The sequence below is a fragment of the Eumetopias jubatus genome, unplaced genomic scaffold (assembly GCF_037043125.1).
Source record: "Eumetopias jubatus isolate StellerSeaLion01/CBP00866 unplaced genomic scaffold, mEumJub1_p1.0 scaffold_5, whole genome shotgun sequence".
NCBI lineage: Eukaryota > Metazoa > Chordata > Mammalia > Carnivora > Otariidae > Eumetopias > Eumetopias jubatus.
In genome coordinates this window covers 127117869-127136518 of record NW_028274811.1, presented here as the reverse complement: position 1 = coordinate 127136518, position 18650 = coordinate 127117869, and the positions used below count along the sequence as shown (strand labels likewise).

General features: G+C 45.2%; 1 pseudogene; it reads right to left on the bottom strand.

Annotated features, from left to right (window-relative positions):
• Positions 1-2533: 2533 nt before the first annotated feature.
• Positions 2534-17774, bottom strand: LOC148164414 (NADH dehydrogenase [ubiquinone] 1 beta subcomplex subunit 2, mitochondrial pseudogene; annotated as a pseudogene).
• Positions 17775-18650: the final 876 nt, after the last annotated feature.

The window sequence follows — 18650 nt, the reverse complement described above, 5'->3', positions numbered from 1 at the left end:
AGGGGCAGTGTTTATTCCTTTTAGGAAACCTCTGTAGGGAACCAGGTTGTTTAAATGCACAGGATGTACAGATGACTGTCCCCATCTGTGCCCCATCTCCTTTATTGACCATGATGGAAACCAACGAAGTCGTCCTAATGCACTCTATTTACTCACCAAGTCTGGCTAGTCCTTCTTTGGAAGGGTGGTTCCAACTCTCTCCCTCTTTGTCTCAGTCCTTGGTGTTTTGCTCAAGCATGTTTTAAGAGCTCTCTTCCCTTCAGTCCCTTCCTTTACTCCTGAAGTCTCCACCTTCCCAACACTCTTCTTTCATTTGCCAGTACCCTCCACAACTACCATGAGGTCCTTTGCTTCCACATTGAGTCTCAATTCCTCTTCATAGCTCTCAAGACTTCCTCTTTCTTCCTCAACCACCTCATTATCCACTATCCCTATTATCAACTACTTCCTAGACCTCTCTCCTCTGGTTAGATCAGTTTTCTCTTCCACTGGCTGGCCGCCTCTCTGCCTACCTTCTCTTTTTCCCTTGACCTCCTCTCCGTGGACACTCCTCATCTCTCTCTGCAGAGCGCACCTCCCCATCAAAGCCCCACTTCTCCATTACTTCTTCCTCATATTCTTCCCTTTCTCGGAGCTCCCCCAACATGTAGAGTTTGTGATCCTCCATTTCGCACCTGGTTGGACACACCTATGGAACATTTTCAAACTGCTCCATTTGTGTGAGTCTCTTCTTCCACTAATATAATAAGTTTTTCAAGGACAGAAAGTCCATTTCCTCTGCTTACATGTATTTTGTGGCTAGAAAAAGCTTAGAAGAAAATGCATGATTCAAGTGGATCCACTGACATCATTGTGTGGTGGAAAGGCCTTTGGAGTGAGACTAATCTGGATGCTGCCACCTCCTCACTGTGTAAGTGAGACCTCTGAGTCTCTGTTTCCTTACCAGCAAAATGGGGACACTAATACTTGACAGAGTTACTGTTAAGTACTAAATGTCATTAAATATGTAAGGCTTCTTACATACTGTTTGGCCCATAATTAAGATATCCAATAGATGGTAGCAATGTAAATTACTATTGAGCTCTGGAGCAGGTAGGTGGCAAGATTCAATTCGGCAAGTGAGTAGGACTCACAGTGGGAGACTTTTGACCCTCAGTTGCTAACTGATAAGGAGAGAGGAAGTAAGTGTAGCCTTACCACCTGATCAGCCTCAACTGGGTAGACTTGTGCTTACTTGTCTGGAAGAGATTTACTTTATAAGGTGAGAAGGAAAGACTGTCCAGATGGGACCAACATACCAGAGGCTCATGCCCAGTGCTCCTTGCCTCAGAGATAATGCAGGGCCCATGTGCAGAGGTACATTGTCATATAAGAGCAATGCCCCAGAGATGAGGAGCAGACACCTGGCCTTGGCAGAGAGATTCTCCAGGAAGCAGGAGCTAGGCCGGTGCTAGACACATAAGGAATGGCTCCATCGATTCTGCAACAAGCTGGATGCTAAGGGGCACAGAGAAGTATTAGGGATATAATAAGAGCAATGGACTCTTCCACAGTGCTTACTATGTGCCTGCATTGCTCTAAGAATTTCTATACCGTAACGTCTTTAATCCTCACAACAATCCTATCAGGATTGAGCTGGATAGTCTCTGTCTGCCCATCTGCCATTCTCTGCCTTTCTGTACTCTGCTTTGTACGCCAGAAGCTAGCTGTTAGGGATAGCTTCAGTCTGGCTCCCTTGCACTCTGGATCCCAGGTGGGTTCAGCCACTGGGGACTCCAGCAGGAGGCACCCACATCCAGGAAAGGCATGACAACATCAGGTCCATACAATGACAGCAGCAGTGTTCCTCCACCAAAAATTCCCTGCGGGCAAATCTGTACTTACTCTCTATTCTGGTGACACCCCATGGCCTAGGGGCAGCATTGGCTCCCCGCTGTTGCCAGCTCTGGGGTGCTTCACTGTCCCTTGTTGGTTTCCCCTAGTCCTGCCCACTTTGGCAAGAAGTCTCTTTATTAAACTTCTCAAGTTGAGAATGCATCTGTTTCTTGCTGGGAGCCTGACTGAGAGAATTATTGTCCCCCTTTTACAGATGATGGCACTGAGTCCCAGAGAAGATAAGTCATACCAAGTAGTGGTGTGGCTGGGCCTCAAACCAAGCCCCCAGTCTCCAAGTTGGGCCATACATTTTCCTGCCAACTCAGTCTATGAGATAACCAAGAGGTGATCCAGTGACGGACTCATGAGCGCAGCTTTGTACTTTCACACCCCGCCAGGCCACCCCCCCCATCAGGCTGGCCCGGTCTCAGTGCTCCAGGCCACAGAGCTCAGATTCTGGATGTAGTGACTCACGAACAGCTGCCTCCCACTCTAAGAAAAGTGCAGACCTCTTCCCAAGCCATTGTCAATTCAGTGTTTTTTTCTTGTTCCTCTTTGCTGACCAAAACTCTTTAATTTAAAATGTTAATGTACAATAAGAAGTCCCTAATTGCTTGAAATTCTCCCATGACTCTTGTGAAGAGCTAAGTCAGTGCCTTCAGCCTTGGTCACCTGGAAGGATACCCAGTCCTTCATCTGTTCATTGGGAAGGATCTGGATATGGAAAGTGACCCTGCACAGCATCCGAGTCATGCCCAAATGCCAGGGAATCCAGAAACCACATGGTCTGCTGAAGAGCTCAGCCTAGGTCACCTGGGATCTGGTCAGCTGGGGAGGCTATCTATGCTGGCGCTTGAAATGCACACCACTAGCAGCATGATGGACCCCACTGCCTCCAGCCACCTGTGAGTGGCTGCCTCTGAAGAAGTGGCCTTTGATACCAACAAAAAGTGCCAACCGTGTCAGAGCCGACAGACACACCAGCCCACATTCCCACCACAGTCCCCAGGCCAAACCGCCTCCTCTTATTCAGAGTGGTTCTTGTTTAGCCCAGTTCAGACTCCAAACTGGACTGCAAGACTTCGAAAGAGGCGGACAGAGGACAGAGGGAGGACAGAGAAGAGGAATGCCACAGCCTCCCTGGGCCTATTTTGAGGAGATAGGACAAGGGAGCCTTTCCTGCTTCTTCATCCTCTCTTCTCCTCTCTCTGAGGCTGAAGATAATTCACAGAGATCCTAATGACACTTCGGGTGTGGAGGAAGTCAAGACTTCTGCTCTGTGTCGGAGGCAGCATTTCACTTGGTTGGTAGAAAAAATTAAAGAAGAAAAACAATTTTGCTTTACACATCTACCCTTTTTTTTTTTTTTTGGAGGGGTAGGGAGTTCTACTTTGAGTGTCCTGCAATCACATTTTTTCAAATGTGAAAAAAAAATAAAATGTTAAATGGATGGATTCACATCTCACTAGAAAAGAAAAGAAAGAGGAGAAAAGAGACATCCAGATGAGTGTCCACCAACTCTCCCACAGAGATGTATACCAAATGAAGTACTATTCCGTAAAAAAATCGCACTTGACCATAAGATTTTATGAAGGTAGAATTATTTGATTTGGGGACTGCTTTTAAAGATATCGGGATTCTTTTCCTCCTCTTTGGCATCTTTATATTTATGGGATAATTCTTTAATTCACATGTAGTTGTTAAAGGCAAAGACTCTTGAGGCCAAACTACCAGGCCTCATATTCTGACTCAGCCACTCTGAGCTTGAGTTTGTCTGGAAGCTGACCTGAAATAAGGATTTGGGTATAAGTGGCTTATTTGAGAGCTAACATCAGGAAGCATCAGTGAGGGGTGGCCTGAGTGGCTCGGTCGCTTAAGCGTCTGCCTTCAGCTCGGGTCATGATCTCAGGGTCCTGGGACTGAGCCCCATGTTGGGCTTCCTGCTCAGCAGAGAATCTGCTTCAACCCCCACTCTTATGTTCTTTCTCTAATTCAAATAAATAAATAAAATCTTAAAAAAAAAAAAGGAAGTATCAGTGAGGGAGTTGGGAGGTGATGCAGGAAAGGGAAGACAGACCATGCAATGTGCTTAGGAAGCAGGCTCCCTAGGGGTGTTTGGGGTTCTCTTCTGAGACAACATGCTTCAAGGCATCCCATCTAAGGGGCAAGGGAAGCTGGGTATTTATCTACCGACTCCCATCTTTCATTAGTTGAGGGCTGCCCTCTAGCCTGTGAACTCCCTGGAATTTCTAGGCAGAGAAGCCCTTGGGCAAAAGTGGGCTGTGCTTGCCTGCCCAGGACCAGTGGGCACTGAGAGGATGAGTGCAGGACCAGCAGCATCTGCTATTGTCCTCCCCTGTCAACACTCAGATCCATTCATGCATCTGTCTTGTCGCTGAGTTTTCAAGGTGGCTGGTTACAGTTTTCAGGAAAAAAAAATTTCCAACAAGCATATGAGTAAGACAAGCTACAGTCCCTTCTATTGCAGTGAAGACTTAAGGCTCGAACTCTGCTATCATTATCTGGCTCCTCTACTCCCTGCCCTGGGTTCTGACCCTCAGCCAGTCCTTCTGCTGGTGTACGTTGTGTGCCCAGTGGGATAAGCTAGACCTTCACCCCTGAGGGGTCTAACCCACAGGTTTGCATGTCCTCATCAGGCTGTGGTCGCTGCAATGGCCGAATCATAGCACAGAAGCATCAAGGGGAGGACCCAGAATGCCCTCTGAGTCCCAGACATATTTCTTCCTGTTCCTACTGTGCAGAAGGAAGCCTGCTCCCTTGGGATCATCAGGGTCCATTATCCCTGCCAGTATAAAAACTTTAAAAATTGTTTGGCTTGCTGGACCACTGAGCCAAGAAGTTTAAAATGACCAGGTGACAGACGTAACTTTGGATTTAGTGAAACCCTGATTATGTTCCTCTGTTCGGACATTCCTCCCACCTCCCACTCACTTCAGGAACCGGCATCTTTAGTAGAAACGAAAGTTGCAAAATCAGGAAGCACCATCTCCCGAAGTAGGTCACTAGGAATGACGGTGAGAGGGCCACTTACTGCTTTTATTCCCTGGATCCGAGTATCCTGCCTCCCGGGGCCAAGCGCTGGAGAGCATCTGAAAGACCAGTGTCCCAAGTCCATGGCATGTGATTCCCAGCTAGCATCTCAGCTAAGCGTTTCTGAGGCCATTCCAAAATCCTACTAAACCAGCAGCCTCCAAATTATGCGCTGGGTGGTAGAATCAGTAGATCTGGTGGCTGCGTAACCATCACCTGGACTTCACTGTAAAGTGGCTTCTTTGGTCTGCGGTGATATTAAGTGGATTCCTATGTTGGTAAACTAGATATTCTGTGAGTCCTTGGATCAAGGTACTGTCAGAGGCTCTGTAGACAAGGAAGGTAAATCTGTCCCCAGTAAGCCTAAGTCTCTGTCTTCTTCTGAGGGAGACGGGCCAGTATAATCAACTTTCCACCAGCACTAAGTTGACTCCTCGAGGGACGGTACAAAACTGAGAGCTCAGCCCCAGCCTCCATCGTTAGGTCAGGCACTGAGGTGCAGCAGGAGCTGGAGCACCTTGAGGAGAGGGAACCCGTGCTGTTGCTTCCATCCCTGTCACTCATACAACCAAACCAGGGGTCTAGTTTTCAGCAGCCTGCCCTCCAGCTGCAGCAGATGGGAGTCTCTCTACATGCCGGCATGGAGGACCCTTGACCTTCTCATTCTTCACTGACATGAACCTGTTATCTTCTTTCTTCAGAGTTACCACCACAGTCAACGACAGACAGCCAACTCCCCAATCTTTGTAGTTACTGTTGCCCCCCAACTCTCTCAAGTGCTAGAACTCTCCCGTAAGCCAGGGCATCCCTTTCCACCAGTACCCCATCTCAGTCCTTCACAGGTGAGAGTCTATATCCTCCAGCACCAAGGGTTTTCACCATCTCACTTCCTGCCAACAAAGGGTTCTCGTTACCTTCTGCCCAGTGAACTCTCAGGTTCCAGATCCATTTGTGGGTCTGTTTTCTAAGACCATTTCCAGTTCAACCAACTGTCTTGGTTTGAGTCTCCAGAAATAGATCCCATGACAAAACTTTGAGTAGAAATATTTTCTGTAGATGACATCAGAAAGCATCAGTTAGAGAGTGGTAGATGGGTGGGAGGCAGCAAACACCTGTGAAGTGAGCATTTTAACATTATGGGCAGATGCAGCTCCAACCCAGGGGGACCTTGGAGACCATATAAAGGGAGCATGCTACAGAATGTCCCACTCAAGGGGAAAGTTTGCTGGGGTCTTTATCCACAAGTTTTATTGGTTGAAATCTGTCCCAGGGCCATTCATTCCCTGGAACTTCCAACGTGCCCTGGTGCCTGGGCCACACCTGCTCCCGTGGTCAGAGAAAGGCATCAGGTGGAGAGTCCCAAGGGCTGCCAGTAGGAAGCTGCTGTTGTAAATGGGAGCCATGAGTGCTGGGAACCTAAGGGTGGGGCAGCAATGACCTGTCTGATTTTGGTCAAATTACTTATCATCCCAGGGCCTCAGTTCCCTTATCTGAGGATAAAAATAGTATCTCCTATGTAAGGTCACATTGAAGCCTAAATGGGAGGTTCTAAAGTGTGTAGAATAGCTCTGGCCAAAGTGAACAGTAAGTGGTGAGTCCTCTCCTTTGGGATCTACATTCAGACCATAAAAACTAATGTGGGGCTTCACATGATAGAGCCCAGCCCAGGGAAAGATGATCCTTGGCTGTTTTCAAGTTCAACTAGGTTGAATGCTTCAAGTTAAGGACCAAAGCCACAACGTTTTCTTCCTTTGCAACTAAAGTGACTGGCTCCCAGAGAAGAAGGAGGGGGGGGGATTATATAGGCAAATTACTGTTTCTTTTTTTTAAAATATTTTATTTATTTATTTGACAGAAAGAGAGCACAAGAAGGGGGAGCAGTAGGGAAGGGAGAAGCAGGCTCCCTGCTGAGCAGGGAGCCCGACACGGGGCTAGATCCCAGAACCCTGGGATCATGACCTGAGCCGAAGGCAGACGCTTGAATGACTGAGCCCCCCAGGCACCCCGGGAATTCATGTTTCTTAGGCTCAGTCATTAAGCGTCTGCCTTCGGCTCAGGTCATGATCCCAGGGTCCTGGGATCAAGCCCCGCATCGGGCTCCTGCTCCATGGGGAGCCTGCTTCTCCCTCTCGCACTCCCCTTGCTTGTGTTCCTTCTCTCGCTGTGTCTCTCTCTGTCAAATAAATTTAAAAAGAAAGAAAGAAAGAAAGAAAGAAAGAAAGAAAGAAAGAAAGAAAGAAAGAAAGAAAGAAAGAAAGAAAGAAAGAAAGAAAGAAAAAGAGAAAGAAAGAAAGATGAATTCCCACTGTAGGACAAGTCCCACATCTTTGGTCTAAATTTCCTAGACTTGTCAGTGATGTTAGCTCCTTTCCATCTTCCCATCACACAGCCGTGTAGTCTGAGTCAAAACTATATAAGAGATGGAGGCTGGAAGACCTGAGTTCTGGTCCCTACGCTGTCATGAACTCATTATCACACATTGGGTCCATTTCTCAACCTGTCTGGACCTTAGTTTTCCCATCCATAAAATATAGACAAAATAACACCTCCATTCATTATCTTACTGATTAAATAAGAGAGTGTGTTTGTGTGAAAGCTTTTTAAAGTTTAAGATGCTATTTAAAATGAGTTTATATTAAATGTAATTGCCAACCCTGCAAGAGGTAGAACCTGGGCCTTGCATGTAGCTTTTGGAGATATGCGTCTATAAGAATCACCTCTGGGCATGAGATGCTAGCTTTTGCTCTGGTCCATGCCACCTGGCCTGGCTGAAACTCTTCTCTCCCTTATCCCCTGTAGCTACCTCCCCCAGGCTCTGTCCGCATCTCCATCCCCTCACTCTGGCCACTGACCCCCTTCTTACGTTTGTACCTTGCACTTGGTGTATCGCCCCGGGGATAGCTTGTGTCACATCCCCACACTGCTTCTCCCTCGGGGCTCCAACCTCACTCTCTGATTTGAGCTTGAACGTCCTGGCTCTCTTCCTGCCAGAATTCTCCTCTCTTTGTCCCAACTCCCACACTAGGACAACTCCGCTGTGAAGCACTTTTTTAGAAACATAGTTAAAAAATCTGAAGGAGAGAGTATGATTTTTAACCAGCTCACTTGAGCCCCAGAGTCTAATTTTAAAATTACAAAAAAGAAAATAAATCAGTTGAAAGAAGGGGGAAAGTGCAGTTTATAAGTCACATTCTGCCAGCCACAGCTACTGGGACTTCTATTTCTCTTTCAGGGCATCTGGACACATCACACAAAGGGAACCCATACCTCGAGGGAGCTAAGCCTTCAGTTACCATAAAAACTCATGAATTCGAAATTGATTCTAAATCAGCAAACAAGAGGATCCAGTGCAAAAAGCGTGAGACTGGGTGCCCGGCACATAAGGGGGCCCAGTAATATTTGTTACGTGAGAAAATGAGAATCCCAATATGTGATCTTTAGCACAAGCTTCATTCATAATTATTTATAATATGAATATTGAATATTCACATTATATGAATATGTATATCATAATATAATATGAATATCTGAATAAAGGACTTCACCCCTGGGCATCGATTTCTTTACAGAATGTGAGCATCCCTGTGGTTCCTTACAGATCTAACATTCTCTTCAGTGCAACTGGTCGGCGGTACACAACTGCACCACTAAGGACACAGAGGTTACCTTCAGTTCTCTGCTCAAATGCCTACTTGTCGAGAGGGTATGCGCGATAATTTGATATTAGTGTCTGCCTCCCTCTCCCGTCACTCTCTGTCCTTACTTTGTCCTTCGTAGCGGTATCACGTATTTATCCGTTGTTTATTATCTGTCTCCTGCCACTAGAGTTGAAGTGCCTTGAGAGTAGAGATTTTATCTGTTGTGTCCACAGCTGTATCCCAGCATCTAGAACAATACCGGACACACAGGAGGCTCTTGACCCGTCCTCGTTGAGTTAATGCATGATCTCAACAAGCTACAAAGAATATCCTTTGGGGAAGAATATGCGCCCTATTTAAGAAATCGAATTTTTCAAGTGCTTTTGACTCTGTTTCAGAATTGCTTATTTGCTTTGAAATTAATGCCATTCACAGCAAACCACTATTTTCCTTTCTTAAGACTAAATCCCCCAAAACCATTTCCCTGGCGATGCTTTGCCGCCCTCATCCTGATTATTCTTCACCTTGAAGGTAATCCAATCGCACACATTTATAGTAATTAAAATTCCGTTTTATTTGTTCAGGCTGGTTTCCCCTGATTATGATGTTACAAATTCACAAGTCTGGTAGCAGATCACTTATTGCCACGTGCTGGGACTTCCGTGCCATTTGTGGACCTGTTCTAGAACAATAGTGTTGAGTGCTTCAGTTCTGCACTGAGACTTACTGTATTTGAATCCTGGCTTTGCTACTTAGTACCTGTGTGATTTGGAGCAAGTTCCTCAGCCTCTCTGTCTCCTTTCATCCTCTGTAAAATGGGGATAATTTTATCTGTATCTGCTCTATGTCTTGGGAGGCTGACCTCTAGAGACTTGAGCCCCTCGGCTCCCTTGGGTTAGGCCACAGGGAGGCCCCGGGCAGGAGATGTGAGGACACCAAGAAAGGGGGTTGCAATATCTGTCCTCCATGCCATCCTTCCTTACTGGGATTTGGACAGAGGCTGTCTGCCTTGACCATGGCCATAGCACTTAATAAGTAGCCTGTCTGCCATAGCTAAAGATGTAACTCTGTCCTTTTTCCTTGCTCCTTCCAGCCTGGGACATTAACAGTTTCCTGTTCCTGCTGGTTCCACATGTACCCGTATTCCTCGAAGATCTCCCTAATCCTATCTACACCTCTGACAGCAGTCCCTTCATTAAAATCTCTTCAGTTCATCTTTGGAGTTGTGCTTTCCACTTTCTGCCAAATCCCAACCAAAGCTGCATGAATGCACTGCTGGGCATTACATGTGTAAATACATGTAAAACAACTAGAACATTGCCTGACACGTTGTAAGTTCTCAGTCCGGGTGAATGATTATTATCCAGATAATTCGACAAGGGGAAATCGTACAAGACTGTATATGTGACGATATTGTTCAGAAGTGACCCTACATTCTGTCTAGTGGGAAAAAACTGGCATTGTACACAGCCTTTTGCATATGATCTTAAGCAAGTTAAGAAACCTCCCAGAAGTTCATGGTTGCTGCGAGCAGAGGTATATGACAAAGAGAGACCCAGGGTCTGGAAACTATAGGCACTCGTGCATGGTAAGCAGATGAAGATCTAGTACCTGCTTCACGGGGTCCCATCTATACAGGGAAGGGGCCCCACATTTGGTTTAATGCTTTGTACTTCTCATCTTGAAATTCTTTTTTTAAAAAGATTTTATTTATTTATTTATTTGACAGAGAGTGAGAGAGCATGACTGAGGGTGGGCAGAGGAAGAGGGAGAAACAGGCTCCCCACTGAGCAGGGAGCCCTGTGCAGGACTCGATCCCAGGACCTGGGATCATGACCTGAACTGAAGGTAGACGTTTAACCACCTGGGCCACGCAGGCACTCCCCATCTTGAAATTCTTAATAATTTTTGCACAAGGATTCCTGCATCTTCATTTTATACTGGGCTCCACAAATTATGTAGCCAGCCCATGAGGGAGGGTTCGCTTTATTTTTCAAATAATTGATGGCACTCTGTAATTGACAATTTTTTTTTTGTATGAAACATGGATTCACCAACATCTACGGGAAGGGAAGTGAGACTCTTAAAAGATGACATCTGGTGTTGAGACTGTATTAGTCAATTAACAAATACCTGCCAGAGAGCTAGCATGGGCTAGGTGCTGTGCCAATACCTCTTGGAACCCCGAATTCCCTGCTCTGTAGCTCCAGGCTGAGTCGGTCGACACATGACAGGATGGAACTGCCCTCGCCATGAACCTTTCAGTCATATCTGTGGTATCTGAGTCTTGGGGGAAAAAATGGTCTCTTATTTCATCATGGAACTGTGACTTGGATTTGGACGGTGAATCACAGAAACTCGATTAGATGAACTGGCAGCTAAAATCCTCCAGTTAAAGAAGCTTAAAGTCCAGGAACACCATACCCAAATCTGGTACAACTTGAGGGATGATGCTCAGCTTCTTCAGCATCCCAATTCTACAAAGCTGAAAATTCAAAGACACACCCAGAACTCTTATTTCCTCGAGGTAACAGTTTGCACCCACTGGGGGTGCTGTGACCTCGATGGAGGGTGGAGTAAAAACAGAACATAAATGTGTCCATTTAAGGAAAAAAATGGCTCTGCAGAGCATTAGGCAAGGCAGGACTGCTTCCAACACACCCTGATGGCGCATAACATGTGCGACCCTTGGAGATGCTCTTTGTTCATCCCACACGTAGAGATAGAGCCTGAATGAAAGATGCCTCCCAAACAACAGCACATGCGAACATCGCCGGTGAGAGAAGAAAGGCTAAGAAATGGGCCTTATATGTTCTGGAATCTGAAGGGATAAATGGAGCAGAGTCTAGGAGCATAGCTTGTGGTAAGAGAGAGGTTTTACTTTTTTAAAATGAACCATTAAATCAGAACACTTCTCTCTTACATTCATAAGCACACGCGCGCGTGCACACACACACGCACAAACGCACAGAGCCGATGTGCCCTCCTTTATAACACTAGTTAATGCCTCCTCTAAGATACAATGAAGTAAAAAATTGAGGGAAAATATGGGGAGTGGGAAACGGGGAGCTGATAGAGAAGGTAGCTTTCTATTTGTATTTAAGTCGTTCCACAGACAAAGAAGTTAGTCTTTATGTGATTCATAAATTCTCCAGGTGGTTTTCCCGTTAGGCTGTGGGTTACTCAAGGTCAGTGCTTGGTTCAGAGTTGGTCTCCATATGGGTTTAGACTGGAAGAAAGAAATGCAATGCAGTGATCTTTTCACCTTTCTGTGAACAGGACTGACACCGGTGTGTGACAACTTTTCCCCTTCAGCTTGCCTCAGATATTCTGATAACAGAATAAAGATGTCAGAGGAGAGCTCCCAGACACAAAGCGTGATATGTCCCGGGCTTCAAACGCTATGGTGCTGTCTCTAGACGGCAACCAGGAGATATATCTAAGCAAGCTCATGCGGTTGGTTATCTTAAACAATTCTTGGAAACAGGTAGAGAGGAAAAAGGACCCAAGTCCAGCTACTAATCATGGAGCAGCAGCCTTGGAAAACCCCAGAGGCAGACGGGGTGGGGAAGGCTCTCATGCACAAAAGGTCACTGGTGACTCAAAAAGGCAGCCTCATCAACACGGCCATGGCTAACTGATGTTTATTGCCAGAGTTACCAGATGGTGGTTGTGGGTTTCTCTAACATGCAATGAGAGACGAGTGTGACCACTTCATATGTTAGCAAACCATCTGATAATAGAGAGTGCAATAAATATTCTTTGAGTGAATGTTGTTGAGTAGGCAGGGCTATAAGAATTCACATGTTCATTATTAAAAAATACTAATCTGTCACTACAGGTTAAATCTTGTCATAAAGACTGTAATATGCCACCCTGGGTTGGAGGCTAGGGATTCTGAGTCTGCCTTCCCCTGGGGGAGGCCGTGGTTCTTGTCCTCATCACCCTACTGTTTTCTATTTACTTGCCCCTCTTAACTGCTCTTCCCCCTCCCTTTCTGAGAGAGGAGCTGGCGACAGAATCAGGGTTAAAGTTTATTCTACCTGAAAGGCAAGGAAGAGGAAGAAAGACCCTCCACATCTCCTCAGCTCTTTTCCAACCTCCCTGTCCTATCAGAGCCTAGCCCTACGATCTCCGTCCTCTCCAGCACCTCGGTGTCCACCTGCTCTTTCATATCCTCTTGTTTTTCCATCTCTGCCTCCTCTCCTCTAACTGTTTTATCACACTCAATGTAGGTATCGCCGATTAAGCTAAATAAGATCGTAGGAATATGCACATTTCAGGTTTTCCAACAGACTGGATGTTATTTTATTAATGGTAATACTTAGACATAGGTTTGCCACTACTCTCTTGTTCTGACATATCTGACAGGGATACAGTCCTTGGTTTCCCCATATTATTTCCAAATGTGAATATTAGAGTTTCTGTCATCAAGGTGTTTCATCATATTTTTCTTCATTACCATAACCTATTGTTACATGAAAACAGAAACAACCAGCACTATGGAAGTTTAAAAGAAGGAGACATTGTTGTGAGCGGGGAAGCTCGTTTAAGACTTTCCACAGAAGGGCAAACTTGAATTGACCTTTAAAAAGGTGCAGGGTCCAAGTAGTCCAAGAAGAAGAAGGAGAGCATTTTAGGTGGAAGAAATGATGTGAAACAAGCCAAAAATGTATAAGGTGTGAGAGGAGGAAAGAAAGGAGACTGGTGTGAATGAAGTACCGTGGAGGGCGGCGGAGAGAGAGATAGAGAGATGAAAACCATAGAGGATGGCTAAATTGTGGATAATGTTGAATATCAAGCCAAAAGTTTAGGACTTTACCTTTACCTTGGCCCAAATGGTTTTGGATGCAAATAACAGAAAGCTTCTCAAAGTCGTGTAAGCCAAAAGGAGTGAGTTCATCTAAAAACAAAGGGACCTAGAGGAGCCCAGTGCCAGAGTGGGCAACCGGGTTTCCCCAAGGCTTGGAACCAGGAATGAAAAGCTCCCAGGAGCGAGGGCACAGGCTTGCTAGTTTGGAGCCTACAACTCCACCCCACTCATGTCCTTTCTTCACCTTGGCTTCTCTCTGCATACCCTTCTCATCCTTTCCCCTCTTGCAAAAGAGATTTTTTTTTTTGGTTCCCCATGAATATATAAGACAGTTCACCCCACAACTCACACATTTACATCTCCTCAGTCCAACTGGCCCGCAGAAGCTACCAGCATCTTTGACTTCCAATTCCAATTTTCTGTGAGAGAGAATCTGCATGTCCATTCCTTTTTTTTTTTTTTTTAGATTTTATTTATTTATTTGACACAGAGAGACACAGCAAGAGACGGAGCACAAGCAGGGGGAGAGGGAGAAGCAGGCTTCCCGCGGAGCGGGGAGCCCGACGCGGGACTCGACCCCAGGACCCTGGGATCATGACCTGAGCGGAAGGCAGATGCTTAAACGACTGAGCCACCCAGGTGCCCTGCATGTCCATTCCTAGTACAATGAGAGAATTGATGCCATATTGAATTAACATGACTCCCGGGGCCCACCTCCGGGATAAAGGAACTCTCAGAGAGGGAATATAGGACTGCAGCCTAGGCAGTTACACTAAAGGTTGTTTTCAATAGTTTTAGAGCCACGTGAAAGTTTTGGAGGTGAGGGAAGAAATAATCAAAGTGACCCTAGGAAGCTTCACCGGGGAGCAGAATGAGTTAGAAGGGAATATTCCGGAAGCAGGAAGAACAAAGAGGAGCTATTTGAATCAAAGCACTGAAAGCTTGAAATAATGTGGTTATGGTCAACCTGACAACTACTATCTAGAAAAATAAAGTTTGTTCAACAAACACAACTCTGCATTAGTCATGAGAGAAACCTGTATTTCCCGTAGCTCAGAGCTAAGCCTGAGCATGTGTGAGCTACATATTACTTACTTGCTGGCAGTCCATCTGTCTTTATCCAGTGGTTGCCCGACTTCCTGCTTTGAAGTTAGAACTTGGGGTAACCTAAATTAGTAGGGGGAGACCCCTAAAATGGAGTAGGTTTTACGCTGTCTTATTCTAACTACTACCTAGGACTTTATAAATTCTCATTCCCTGAAGCTGGTCAAAATTCGTTTTTCATCTGTTGCTAGTTAATTTGATAGGTTAGCTGAGGTCATAGTGATCAGTCTAAACCCCTGCATGGACAGTCAGCTTCATTCTGTCCTTTGACCACTAACCGTATCCTCAGGAGGCTCTGTCATCAGGTCCAGTTATGAGAAGGTTGGGAGAGCAGAGGCCAAAGCCCTACCCTGGCATTTGGAAAAATATTAAAATACCACCACGGCCCTGACATCTTTAGCTTCCCCCTGATCACTAATGACCTGCTACTCCCTGTGTTTATGACAGTATACAGGATGATCCTCTACAGTGCTCTAGCCCTCAGTGTTCTAGCTACATCTCCTATATTCAGACTGGCTTCCCCTGGCAATGGAAAAATATTGCTGCAGGGTCTTCCACGTGTGTTTTCAACAACTCTGTTAGGGCTGAAAACCCCACTCAAACAAACAGAAAAATTGTACAGCCAAAGGCCAAAGGCAGGCCAAAGGAAGGGCAGTGTATTCGTTTACAAGGGCTGCCATAACAAAATATCACAGACTGGGTGGCTTAAACAACAGATGTTTTCTTTCTCCCGGTCCTGGAGGCTGGAAGTCTGAGATCAAGGTGTTGATGGTGTGGTTTCTTCTGAGGCCTCTCTCTTTGGCTTGCGCTTGCATCCCTGGTGTTTCTTCGGTGTGTCCTAATCTCCTCTTCTCACATAGACACTCGTCAGATTGGATTAGGGCCCACTCACATGACCTAATTTGACCTTAATTACCTCTTTTAAGCCCCTGTCTCCCAATGTAGTCATATTTTAAGGTACTGGTGATTAAGACTTCAACATACAAATTTTGGAGACCAGGCCGCTCTGAGGTTGTTTAATTCAGTGTTTCAGGTCTAGCCTCAGACCCCAGGTGTTGTCATCTGTCTGCTCAGTCGTGCTCAACATGTGGGTTTTATCCTCAAGCTAGCTCCCCTCATGTTGTAAAATGACCGTTGCAGTTCCAGCCATCACATCCAGAGGTGATGATGCCTAGTAGAATGACAAATTATCTTTCCCTGTGTGTGTCTCTGGACAATCCTTTTCAAAAGGACCCAGTGCAGACTTCTCTCTCTCTCTCTTTTTTTTTTCTTCTCACTGGCCAGAATCTCTTCATGTGTGTGAGCTCACCTGCAAGAGGAAGAGACTGCCAGGACTGACCTGAGCCAATCACAATTCATGCCCTGGGGCTGGGGCCAGCCTCCCTGGGAGCGCAGGTTGGTTTTTTTGTTTTTTGTTTGTTTGTTTGTTTGTTAATATTTTATTTATTTATTTGACAGAGAGAGACACAGCGAGAGAGGGAACACAAGCAGGAGGAGTGTGAGAGGGAGAAACAGGCTTCCCAAGGAGCAGGGAGTCCGATGTGGGACTCGATTCCAGGGCCCTGGGATCATGATCTGAGCTGAAGGCAGACGCTTAACAACTGAGCCACCCAGGCGCCCCGAGGGTTGTTTTTTAAAAAGGGAGATACTCACACAAAATCAGGGTCCTCTGAGGAAAAAGGAAGGGGATAAATGGAAACCAACAATGTCTGCTGCAACAGTTTGCCCACTTGCTTCCCATGGACTATGTTCCTGAATTTTGAGCATGACTCTAGACCCTGGTGATTGCTCGTCTAGGAGCACCAGGTAAAACTACTCTTTGTACTGCAATAAAGAACCCTATTAATAAATATCAGTTTCCCTGGGCTGACTCACTTGCAGTGAGCAGTCTTTTCCAGCTTATGCCTTCTCTTCCCCATGCCCATGACCCCAAACCAAGTTTAGCTTTTGACACAGCCAGCATCTTCTACTCAACTAGCAATTCAGATCTCAGTTGCCCTGCACAAGTTGTAACAAACCTCGCTCTAGCTAGCCATTTGGCAAATATGTATCATTGAGACGGAGAGGAACTGGCCAAGAGAATAGAGATCACTTAGCACAAACTCATCACCATATTAAGAAAATAACTTGCAAATACATCATGCAATGGTAGGTTACTAGTTGGGACATCCTTTACTTGTGTTGCTTAACAAAGGGCAGTTGTCAATACCATTCAGAAACTACTCCTTTACTGCTGATAATTTAATTAAGCTTAGAAGGGCTTTCTACTTTCTTGTTAGTTTCATTCTTGTATTGCCTGCATCAAGAAAGAAGAATCTGGTTCTGCTCTGTTTTTCCCACAGACCGTCCAAGAACAACTTAAAAATCTAATACTTGCAATGATAAACACACTATTTTTTTTTAATCTTCCATGAGTCTCTTATTCTTTTACAGTTCAGCTTATTTGATCTAGAAATGGCTTTGCTTCCAAAAATGAAGATTAATTTGTTTTGGTTTTTGATGAAAAAACAGCAGTGTGTAAATAAATAATACAAAAAAAATCTTGCTATCTTCTATAATTTCTATTTAATATTAACAAATTCTTTCTACATATGAGTTTGCTGCAAGCCTGATACTTGTTTAAAATCACTTTCCCTACCTCAGCTCTCCTTCAGCATGTAAATGCTCCAGGGGACCTAGCCCTTCTTTATGTACCTACATATATTTTTCACCCATGTCAACCAATAACAACCTTAGTCTTCTGTTTTAGGCATTTGTCTCTGATAAGCACAGAGCAGAGATGAAAGGGGCCTTTCTTTGGAATGAATTGAGCCAGGAAATGTCAAAGAGAGTTGATCACAAGAAGCCCTGGTCACTGCTGGTGAACCACGTGGAGAGAGAGAGAGAGAGAGAGAGCGCGGAGCCAGGACAGTAAGGAATCTGGGAACCAAGTCATGAGTTTAAGCAATCAAAGAAACTAGTCTTCAGAAGAAATGAAAGCCTTGATAACCTTGAGGAGTTTTTCACGAAGAAAAAAAAAATCCAGTGACAATAACCACAGTAAGAGCTAAATTTTACCGAGGGCTTATTCAGATGAAGGCTCCAAAGAAGCAAATTATGCCTGATCATGAAAAACAAACATAGTCCTCTGAGACTAGAATGAATGGGCTCCCCAGTAAGCTAGTGCTCCTGGGTATTCAAATGCAAACCAGCTGCTCACATGTCAATAATGCTTTAGAAAGTACTTACCTCTTGCCGTGGGATGTTGGACTAAAGAGTTTCTGATTTTCCTTCGTGCTGAATCTTTGCACCATTAACAGTTAGGAGAGCTATTTGATTCATGGCATTTTCTTAGAAAACATTTAAACCAAGCTAAGCTCCCCATGCCCCCACTCCCCACCCCCGACACCACCTTTCCCATCTTCTTGTCCTGCCCTGCCCAGCAGTGACTGCGAGAAGAGAGAAGGCGGCTCAGTGGGCAGTCCTTTCCTTCATCCACACAGAGCTTTCTCCACTGCCCCAGGCACAATGCCTGGACAAAGTCTGTCCCGTGTAAACCTTGCTACCCCACCCCTGACACCAACAAGATCAGACTTTGTAAACAACCACCTTAAACCTTCCTATGGGTTTTCCTGACTTTCGCAGACAGGCCTCCAATCTGTTATTTCTTTGAAAAATAGACACTACTTCATCTCAGGATATCTGCTGTGCCTCTTAGTGATCTGCTCTATAGTTTTAACTATAGCCAGTTGCAACAGAAATTTGCCAAATTAATGATCAGAGTCGTTGCACTGCCTAGTGATTATAAAACTAAATTGAAAGTGTGATAGAAAAAAGGGCCTAGAAAAGACTCTCTTACCCTAGCTCAGAATAGTTGGGTCAGCATGACTTCATGGTTATTTCACTCCTAATTTCTAGATTGCTGGATAATTTCAATAAAGATGATGCTGGGCAATTACTGAGTCAGCCACACACTTGAGTTACTGCCTTTACGACTTTTACAATGGAGCGGAGAGGTGAGTCACCTTTTATTGCAGAGCACTTGTGTCTGATAGAACTTCAATCCATCCCACCATGAAAACGTCAAGTACAAAGAAAAAATATCCCCAGGAAGATACAATAGAAGGAAAATGATAGAATATCATCTTTATCTCCAAGCTCTGTTTCGTCCCCAAATTATTCTTAACCTA